Raw genomic sequence first — 10,399 nt, 5'->3', positions numbered from 1 at the left:
CTACTCCCTCTCTCTGTCCCTACAGTACGTCACTGCTGCCTCTCCTCTGTTTCTATGCCACTGCTGCCTCTTTCTGTCTCTACGTCCCTTCTGCCTCTCTCTCTGTTTCTATGCCCCAGCTGCCTCTTTCTGTCCCGAAATCCCTGCTGCCTATCTCTGTCCCTCTATCTTTGCCGGCACTCTCTATCTGTGTCCCTGCTGTCACTCTCTGTTTCTGTGTCCCTGCTGCCACTCTCTCTGTCTCTATGTTCCTGCTGCCTGTATATCTGTCCCTACATTCCTGCTGCCTCTTTGTTTCTATGCCCCTGCTGCCTCTTTCTGCCCCTACGAGTACATCCCTTCTGCCACTCTCTCTGTTTCTATGCCCTAACTGCCTCTTTCTGTCCCTAAGTCCCTGCTGCCTATCTCTGTCCCTATGTCCTTGCCGGCACCCTCTCTCTGTGTCCCTGCCACCATTCTCCGTCTCTATGTCCCTGCTAGAACAAGTTACAAAGTATTGAGGATCTGCATAAAGTTGTTAATAGTGCAGCTAGAATCTGTAATTCTCAGTGCATATCCCCTTACACCCAAAATAGCAATTTAAATATAGAAAAGGAAATACAGATCGGAGCGCTCCAATAACTCCCAATTTTACATATACACACCAGAAGGATGGATAATAAACAAAAGCAATACAGTGATTTTGGGTATCCAAATATTCAATTAGAGTCCAACCATAACTTTCTATACTCTGTAACCCCTTCACATATAGATGAGCACCAAAGCTAATGAAGGAGTACAAAGAAAAAAGTGCAATAGTGCAATTATCCTTTTTAAAAACTCACAAACTTATTTATACATCACACTTACACCAGACAGACAGAATGAAATGGCACATAAACATCCCCATAGGTCAGTGGTTTCCAAACTTTTTTGAATCACGGCGCCCTAGAATGTCAGAATTTTTTTCACGGCACCCCGAGGCCAAAAATTTCTTATTGAGAAATTTAGAAAGAAATATTACATTAAGTAGATTGCGTTTATATGTAATCCTTATGGTCAGTTGTGTGGTGAGGGACAAGATTTGCTTCTGTTTGTCCATATAATTTATGACTGACAGCCACCAGCACTGGTTTTGCCTTTTATATTGACCATGAATAATTTTAATTGGTCCTGGACCACCAACCCAGGGCACCCCTGCAAGTGTCCCGAGGCACCCCAGGGAGCCACGGCACACAGTTTGGGAACCTCTGCCATAGGTATTAGCAGCAACTGGTCTCAGGATCCTGGAGATCACAGATGGATGAAAGCACCCTGGACTGACGACTCTGTAACAAATTGTAATCCCTTCACATCTCCCTGAGCATTAAAGCTCATAAAGGAGTACAAACAGAGAAAGTGCAATAGTGCAATTATCCTTTTAAAATCACACAAATATATTTCTACATCGCACTTACACCAGACAGATGAAAAAAAGCACATAGACGTATCCCCAACGGCATTAGCAGCAACTAGTAGCAGGGTCCTGGAGGCTCCAGATGAACAGAAGAACCTTGGATAAATGGCTCCAGAATCCGGGATCCAACACAGCGACTCGGCACCAGCTGAAGATGACAGCCTCAACGGGATGATACAGCGGGGATATTATACGCTTAACGCATTTCACACAATTATAGTCCTTCCTCAGAAGCGTGTAGACATCTCCCAAATCCTCCTACTTATACCCTAACTAATAGAGTGTCCAGCTGTTCTACATTGCCGTTAATTGGTATACCGTTCCACATGCACATGTGCAGGGGGATCGTGCGACCGGAAACAGTATGGCCGTGCTTTCCACCCGGCCGGAAATCATCATATCATAGGTTTGTTTGCATTCCAGTCACTGATATCAGTAATCTCTTGCATGTGGGCATTTTCAAAGCTTCTCCAGATGTGTAATAACAAATATCCATTACACACAATAGTAAAATATATCCAAGTAACATAGCGGTACCTCAAAGATAAAAACAAAATTAGTGACACATATGGATTAAGATAGATATTAGCAGCAGATTTATATAAACAGATCAATATACTAAAAAAAGCGAACCATGGACAAACTGTGCAGATATATAAAATATTAGAGAAATAGGATATAAATACTAAGCTAAAAAGCATTTATGCTCAAAGTCACCATTGAGTCCCTTGGGAACAAGGGTGCCTAAATGGTGTATCCACCTCATTTCTGATTGGGACAACCTTTTATCTATGCTCCTTGGGGGTAATTCCAAGTTGATCGCAGCAGGACATTTTTTAGCAATTGGGCAAAACCATGTGCACTGCAGGGGGGGGGGGGGCAGATATAACATGTGCAGAGAGAGTTAGATTTGGGTGGGTTATTTTGTTTCTGTGCAGGGTAAATACTGGCTGCTTTATTTTTACACTGCAATTTAGATTGCAGATTAAACTCACCACACCCAAATCTAACTCTCTCTGCAAATGTTATATCTGCCCCCCCGCAGTGCACATGGTTTTGCCCAATTGCTACCAAAGTTCCTGCTGCGATCAACTCAGAATTACCCCCCTTGTTCGCCAATTTGGTTGTACTTATTGTATACCATAAAAACTTTGTATATTGCACTCATTTGCTTGATAATTCGTTTTAAAATGAGAGGCGACAGTGTGTGTCATTAATCCTTTACGGATAAATGTGCTCTGCTGCTCTCACTTTTAAACATCTAGTGGATTCCCTACATAATAGTAGCCACAAGTACATTCCAAGACATATATAATATTTTTAAAATGGCAAGTAATGAACTCTTTCATTTCAACAGACTTACCATTAATCACCAAATGTGTTAGCTTTTTCTCTTTACTTTTAACAGTTTTGCACATTAGGCAATCACCGCAATTGTGATAACCCTTTGTGCGTATACTCTGTCTTGGATTACTCTCAAAATATGACTTTTCACTAAATTATTTTTCAAATAGGGTGCTCTTTTATAGATAAAAATAGGTTTATCTGGGAGAACACCCCCTAATAATTGTTTTAGCAGCTTCCAATTAGTCTTAAAAATATTTTCTATTTCTTTATGTCTTGCATTAAATTGACTTATAAAAGCCCATTGAAAATCTTTATTTTTATCATCCTGTTTATTTACCTTTTCTTTCAAAAGATCTCCTCTATCAATATTATCTATTCTATTTCTAGGTTGTTTTTTTTAAATAATTCGGTGGAGTAACCCTTAGCAATAAATTTCTTAGATAATTTTGTTGTTCACTACAAACTGCATCATCTGTACAATTTCTTTTAATGCGTATATACTGACTAAAAGGGATTGACCCCAGCCAATTGGAATGATGTTGGCTTGTTATATCAATAAAACTATTTGAGTCTGTTGCCTTACGAAAAAAGTCAGAGTTTTTAATTGACCCATCTCCACATATATATTAAGATCTTAAAAGGGTACATCCACTGTGCTAATATTAGAAGTCAATTTAATAGAAGGCTCGTTAGAATTTAATAAAGTGCAAAAGCTATTCAATTCCTGCAAATTCCCTCTCCATTTAAAAACTATATCATCTATAAACTGTTGCCAGGACACCAGGCTCACCCCCAGCTCCTCCCCACCAAACACCACTTGTTCTTCCCAGTGCACCATAAATAAATTGGCATAACTGGGGCAAACCTGGTGTCCATAGCAGTACCCATATGCTGTATATAGAATGTTCCATCAAATATAAAATAATTATTTACTAAAATAAAAGCAATGCTTTCTAGGGTAAAATTCTTTAATTCTACCCCTAAAGTGCTTACATTTAAAAAGTGAGATACTGCAGCTAGACATTTTTCTTTTTCAATAATAGTATACAGTGTGCCTACATCGGCACTGCATAAATGATCACCTTCATGCCAATCATATTAAGAAAGTTTTTGCAATACGTCACCGGTATCTTTCAAATATGCTTTGTGTTCTGTACGAATGGTTGTAGGTAAAAATTTACAAGGGCAGATAGATTGCTAGTGACACTATTACAACCTGAAATAATTGGACGTCCTGGAGGGTCAAGGGGGTCCTTATGTATTTTCGGGAGGACATACAGTATATTGTGGGTATCGATGGATTTTTTATATTAAGTTAATCAAATTCAGTCTGAGTTATTATCTTTTGATTTACTGCTCTAGTAGTAAGTACTTTCAATTCCTTAGTCATTTTTGCTGTTGTATAACTTTTGAGTCTTACTGTATGTCTTAGTATAACTCATGTGTCTATTAATTTCACCCATATACAGATGGGTCCTCCATTATCTTGGCTGGCTGAGGCGTTAGTCGCGATCGGGCATACACAGCGTACCTAGTCATAGAGAGGCGCGCCTAGTCGTAGGGAGGCGCACAGAGCGTTTGGCGTTACCTTTGAGTGTAATACCTGCGATCATCCACCAGATGTCACTTTTTCAAATTACCAATGCGCATGCGTGTGGTCTCCATTAAAATACAATACTGAACTACAGCATGAGAACTACTTTACTGGTGCGTCTCATTACGCTACACGCTACAGTATGTCATACAGTATATAACAGTATATACAGTATAGATGCAAATAGTACAGTATATACAGATGCAAATGAACGTGTTACAGGTACAGTATGGTCTATTGATGTTAGGGATATGTAAGTATCCAAATCCCTTAGTATTAAGTATAATGGGGAGAGAAAAAAGCTCCTCCCTAAGTTCCTGGATGCCAAATCACTGTGCTTAGTGTCTTTGTATGGTATTTTGTATTTGAGTACTAAATAGCACTTAGTACTCAGAATTTGTATTCTCAATCATTGCCAACAATAGCCAAACACTGCTGGGAAAGCATAGAATTCGTAAAAAAAAGGAGCTTTCAAATAGACCTGCTCTTTGCTGGCGTGTTTAGATAGTCATGCACAGATCAATGAGATCCGTGCATGCTTCTCTGTGGAAAATGGTCAGAAATAGTTAAAAATGTAAAAAATTTTTTTGCGTGGGGTCCCCCCTTCTAAGCATAACCAGGCTCGGGCTCCTTGAGCCGGTCCTGGTAGTTTAAGTACCGGTGAAAAATTGACTGGGGTACCCTTGTATTTAGACAACCAGCACCGGGCTCTTGGGCCAGCCCTGATTCAAAAAATACGGGGGACAAAAGACGTAGGGGTCCCCCATTTTTTTTAAAACCAGCACTGGGCTCCACTAGCCGAGAAGATAATGCCACAGCCAGGGGACACATTTATGTAGGTCCCTGCAGCCGTGGCATTACCCCCCCAACTAGTCACCCCTGGTCGGGGTACCCTGGGGGAGTGGGGACCCCTTAAATCAAGGGCTCCCCCCTCCAGGCACCCAAGGGCCAGGGGTGAAGCCCGAGGCTGTTCCCCCCCCCATCCCTGGGCAGTGGATGCAGAGCCAGATTAAGGGGGGGGGCCGGGAGGTATGTACCCCAGGCCCCCCTTCCTAAAAGGGCCCCCGCCGCAGATCGGAGCTCTTACGGATCTGCGGCGCTGCGCTGCATTCCCGGCTCCCATTTGGTTGCCCTGGCAACCTAACACCTGAGCCGTGGCGCCGGCGCCGCCTATCAGTACAGGACAGCTGAATGACGGCTCAGCTGTCCAATAGTGTAACAGCCTGCGGCTCAGTCACCGTCTGAGCGCGCAGGCTGTATGAGAGAATGTAGTGTAGGGAATGGCAGCAGTATGGAGCGGTGTTTGGAGAAGGAGAGGAACGAACACTCACTCTCCTGTCTCCTGTGCTACAGCAGCCTGCCAGCAAAAGTAAGGCTGGCTGTATTATTATGCCTCACGTCACGTTTGTGTCTATACATATGTGCATAAATGTTTGTTAGTATATATATATATATATATATATATATCTGTCTGTATATATATCTATATCTGTGTATATATCTGAGTGTGCATATACAGTATATGTAAACATACTGTATATGCGTGGGTATATATGTATTTGTATTTATATGTGTATGTATGTATACGTGTGTGTGTGTGTGTATATATATATATATATATATATATCTATCAGCTGCCTGCCTTTTAATTAGGGGCCTCGCTCTCTGAAGTGCCCCGGGCCCCCCAGAGCCTTAATCCGGCTCTGAGTGGATGGGAGGCTGATAGCTTTTTTGTGTGTAAAAAACGAATATTGTCTTTTGTTTTAGAACTACAAGTCCCAGCAAGCCTCCCCCGCTTGCTGGTACTTGGAGAACCACATGTACCAGCATGCGGGGAAATAACGGGACCGCTGGTACCTGTAGTTCTACAACATACATACTTACCTACATCTCACGCCGCCCAATCACGTCCCCTTCTCCATGTAGAATCCAAACGTTTACCTGTAAATCCAAAATTCCAATATACAAACCTATTATCCAGTGATTATCGGTCCTCTTCTTTCCTGAAGTAATCCACGGCCTTGTCTAAAATAAAAAAATGAAAGTCCGATCCACGCCACTAAAAGGGTTCCATGTTTCCCCGAATGCCGGGACCCCCTGTGACTTCTGTCACTGGAGATCCCAGCAGCCAATCAGGGACATGACGCTCTCCTGCTTGGCTGTGCGCTACTAGCCTGTCAATCAGGAGTAACGCAGACACTGGTCAGTACTCAGATGGGAGACCAGGGAATACTAGGTATTGTGGGCATTTTGCTCAGGAAACTTTTACTCCTCACTTTTGTATTATAAAAACTATTCTTAGAGTCCATTATCCTTGATACTACATTGTGCTGATCACCAATGTTACAATGTCATAGCTTGACAATTGATATGAATAAGATCTGAATTATTCATTGATCATCAGGATACCCTCAAGTCATTGCTTAAGAAGTCCAAACAACACTCTCCTGATATTTTCACCTCCTTACCTTGTACCCTATTTGGTACAAAGGCAATCAAGGTTTTTATTAATATTCAACATGAGGCTCACCATTTGTGAGAATTTTTAATTAGGAACTAAATTAAGGTTACATTTTACATTGTAATCGCTAGTGGATAATAAAAATTATATATACATATATCTTTCATTTTTCAAAGAGTGCCTCCAAAAAAGAGTATTTTGTCTTTTTTCTTCCTTTGTTTCCTTGTAGTCCAATCTACAAAATCATTGTGAGCACCAATTGAGTACTGTTTTATATTAATACCAACAGTCAGTATATTGGTTTCTTTATATTTATCATTATATTGCTTATCCTTTTGGCTGGTGTGGACCCACAACTTCCTTTTCAGAGTCAAAAGGTCAACAGACAAATTGTTGACACTTCTTTGTTATTTTAGCCCTAACCTCCCCCTAGTGCCTAACCCAAACTGTCCCCTTCCACAGCCTAACCCTAACCCTGCCTAACCTTATTCTTGTTATGCTCAACGTACTTGGAACCCAAGAGATTGGGTGGAAATAGAAGGGTTCCGGTTACAGATACAGTACGTGAAGCTGCGATAGAACTGAGATATGCAGCTTCCCCTAACAAAAATCCCTGACTCCGTTGTCCTTCCCAGTGGTCAATTAACGCCTGCAAGACTATGGTTTCTTGTGCCCACGGCAGCAGCATTTGAATGGGCGAATTAGGTCCGCCCAGACTCCGATGCCCCCCGGTCTTAATAGGAGACAATGCATTAACCGAGACCAAGGAGAACAAGGGGAAAACTAACTAAGACTGACACGACTAAAACAGAGAAGGATACAAAAATAACAAAGTAGTTTATGTGCGGCACGGCCACCTGGAACAACAGCAAATCAAGTAATGCAACCTAACTGCCAAATACGAACCTGTCGTAGTAAGGCGGAAACCTCTGCAAAAATGACACAACCAAAAATAGACAATATGGCTTCAGCCATAAAGTGCGCAGAGCCGCTACTCACGACACCACAACAGGTGTGTGCAGGAAACGACCAGAACCCAGAAGCTTCAGATACCAGACCACTTTACTAGAAGGCAACTCGGAGGACAGCAGAAAATGATTCCTCAGACAGGACTCAGGAAACTGGACACAGGACACTGGAGTACACAAGCTGGACGCAGGAACACACCAGAGGCAGGAAGACAGGCTCCACAGGAAGCTGCTGACAGGGACCAGGAACAAGCTTGCAGGAAGTTAACCAAGAACTGGAACATACAGGTACAACAACAAACTTCTATCACCGGCCCTGGACTGCAGGGCTAGCTGGGTAATAAGGGAAGCACGCCCCAATCAGGATGGCTGGAAGCCAGGCACAAGGTAATGGCCAAAATACTGGCAGGTGAGGCAACACAGACAAGAGCCAGACTGCAGTACACAGACTCACCACATAATGACCAAATATCTGACAGGCAGGGGTTAAAGTGAGCCGGAACGGGGAGGAACTGCGTTCCGTCAGTTCCACTTGGAGACGGAACGCAGTTCCGCCTCCTCTGGCTCACCTAACCCGGCGATGTGTCCCCGTCGCTGCAGGGAGATGACGGGCGCACACTGAGAGTGTGTTACCAGCGGGCACCCGTCTTCCCGCACAGCGGCAGCCGGAGGCAGGAGCTCAGTACTGAGCTCCGCCTTCCGGCTCAGTCAGTGCGCGCTATGGGAGAGACGTCATGACGTCTCTCTCATAGTGCAGGGGAGCGGGCGGCGAGAGGACTGCAGCGGCCGGACAAGGAGCGGGGCTTGGTAAGTATGGTGTGTGCTGTGTTTTTTTATTTTTTTATTTGTGTAGCAGCTGGGGGGCAAACTACTGAGAGGTCATTACTACGGGGCATTACTACTGGGGGGCAAACTACTGAGGGGCGTCTACTGGAGTCATTACTACTGGGGGGCATTTACTGGGGGACATTACTACTGGGGGCAAACTACAAGGGGGCAAACTACAGAAGGGCATTACTACTGGGGGACAGACTACCGAGGGGCAGTACTACTGGGGGACATTACTACAAGGGGGCAAACTACAGGAGGGCATTACTACTGGGGGGCAAGCTACTGAGGGGCATCTACTGGGGGGCATTTACTGGGGGACATTACTACTGGGGGGCAAACTACTGAGGAGCATTACTACTGGGGACATTACTACAGGAGGGCATTACTACTGGGGGGGCATTACTACTGGGGGGCAAACTACAGAGGGGCATCTACTGGGGGCATTACTACTGGGAGACATTACTACTGGGTGCAAACTACAGGGGGCAAACTACAGGAGGGCATTACTACTGGGGGCATAACTACAGTGGCATTACTACTGGGGGCGTAACTACAGGGGTTAAACTACTGGGGGCATTACTGCTTGGAGGCATTACTACTGGGGGCTAAACTACAAGGGGGCATAACTACAGGGGCTAAACGACTGGGGGCATTACCATTAAGGGCATTACTACTGGGGGCACTACTAATGAGGGCATTGTAAAGGGGGCACTTCATAAGGGGCATCACTCCTGGGGTCATAAGGGGCACTGCTATTGCGAGCATTGCATAAGGGGCACCACTACTATGGGCTCTATATAAGGGGCGCTACCACTGTGGGCATTGTATAAGAGGCGCTACTGCTGTAGGCATTATGTGTATTATGGGGTGCTACTACTGTGGGCATTATTACTATTGTGTAACACGCCCCTTTTTTGAGACCACGCCCCTTTTTGCGGCGCCCGCCTACGGCACGCGGAATACCTTTCTTGAATTGCCACCGTGGGAAGGGGGGTGAGTTCCACCACCTCTCTAGGACCACTTTAAGCACTGCTGACAGGTGAGGCTTAAACACATAGAAAACAGGCTGCAGTTACACAGACTCGCCACAGGCGGCCAACAAGAATCTTCTAAACGAGTACAAGAGAAATCCTGGCATGCAAACAGAAATATAACATAAAATTCATGAACAGAAAGCAAACAGGAATGAACCACTGCTTGTGGTTCATAACAGTACCTACTCCTTAAGGGTGGACTTCGGACACCCCATAATAGCCAAGGGGAACAGAAACAGAAGTAAAACATATACAGAATGCAATGGGGAAAGAGCCACTGCAGCGGCTCATAACAATTCTAGTGACTAACAGTAACTGTCTCCTTCCGCAGACTAACCCTAACCCTGCCTAACCTTATTCTAGTGACTAACAGTAACTGTCTCCTTCCACAGCATAACCCTAACCCTCTGCCAAGTGCCTAACCCTAACCCTAAAAATGATGAAAATTCAAGAAAAACTGTGTGTTTACATATTTTTGTGTTATCATTCGTCTGTTGACCTTTTGGCCCTGTCTTTCTAAGACATTGTCTATCTATTGATTGTTTACCTATTGACTGTCCACCTAGTGACCCTACCTCTTTTAGCCATGTTTTGCTAGTCAGCACTTTTTGCTTGATTTGCAGCAGGTGCGTGTCCACAGCAGCCACAAAGGTCGAATACACAACTCAGAGGTGGATGTGAGACCTGCCACTTGGGTTTCTCCAGCTGTCAGTGAGGCATTAAGTTTAA

General features: G+C 43.9%; 1 long non-coding RNA gene across 1 annotated transcript in view; it reads right to left on the bottom strand.

The window, feature by feature from the left end:
- Window positions 1–1,413: 1,413 nt before the first annotated feature.
- The window catches only part of LOC134956717 (uncharacterized), a 59,222-nt gene continuing 50,236 nt past the window's right edge, over window positions 1,414–10,399 (bottom strand). The window contains exon 3 of the long non-coding RNA XR_010186122.1: window positions 1,414–1,972. This is a non-coding gene — a long non-coding RNA (uncharacterized LOC134956717). The remainder of the gene's footprint in view (window positions 1,973–10,399) is intronic.

Source organism: Pseudophryne corroboree, chromosome 9 (assembly GCF_028390025.1).
Source record: "Pseudophryne corroboree isolate aPseCor3 chromosome 9, aPseCor3.hap2, whole genome shotgun sequence".
NCBI lineage: Eukaryota > Metazoa > Chordata > Amphibia > Anura > Myobatrachidae > Pseudophryne > Pseudophryne corroboree.
This window is presented reverse-complemented; position numbering and strand designations above follow the sequence as displayed.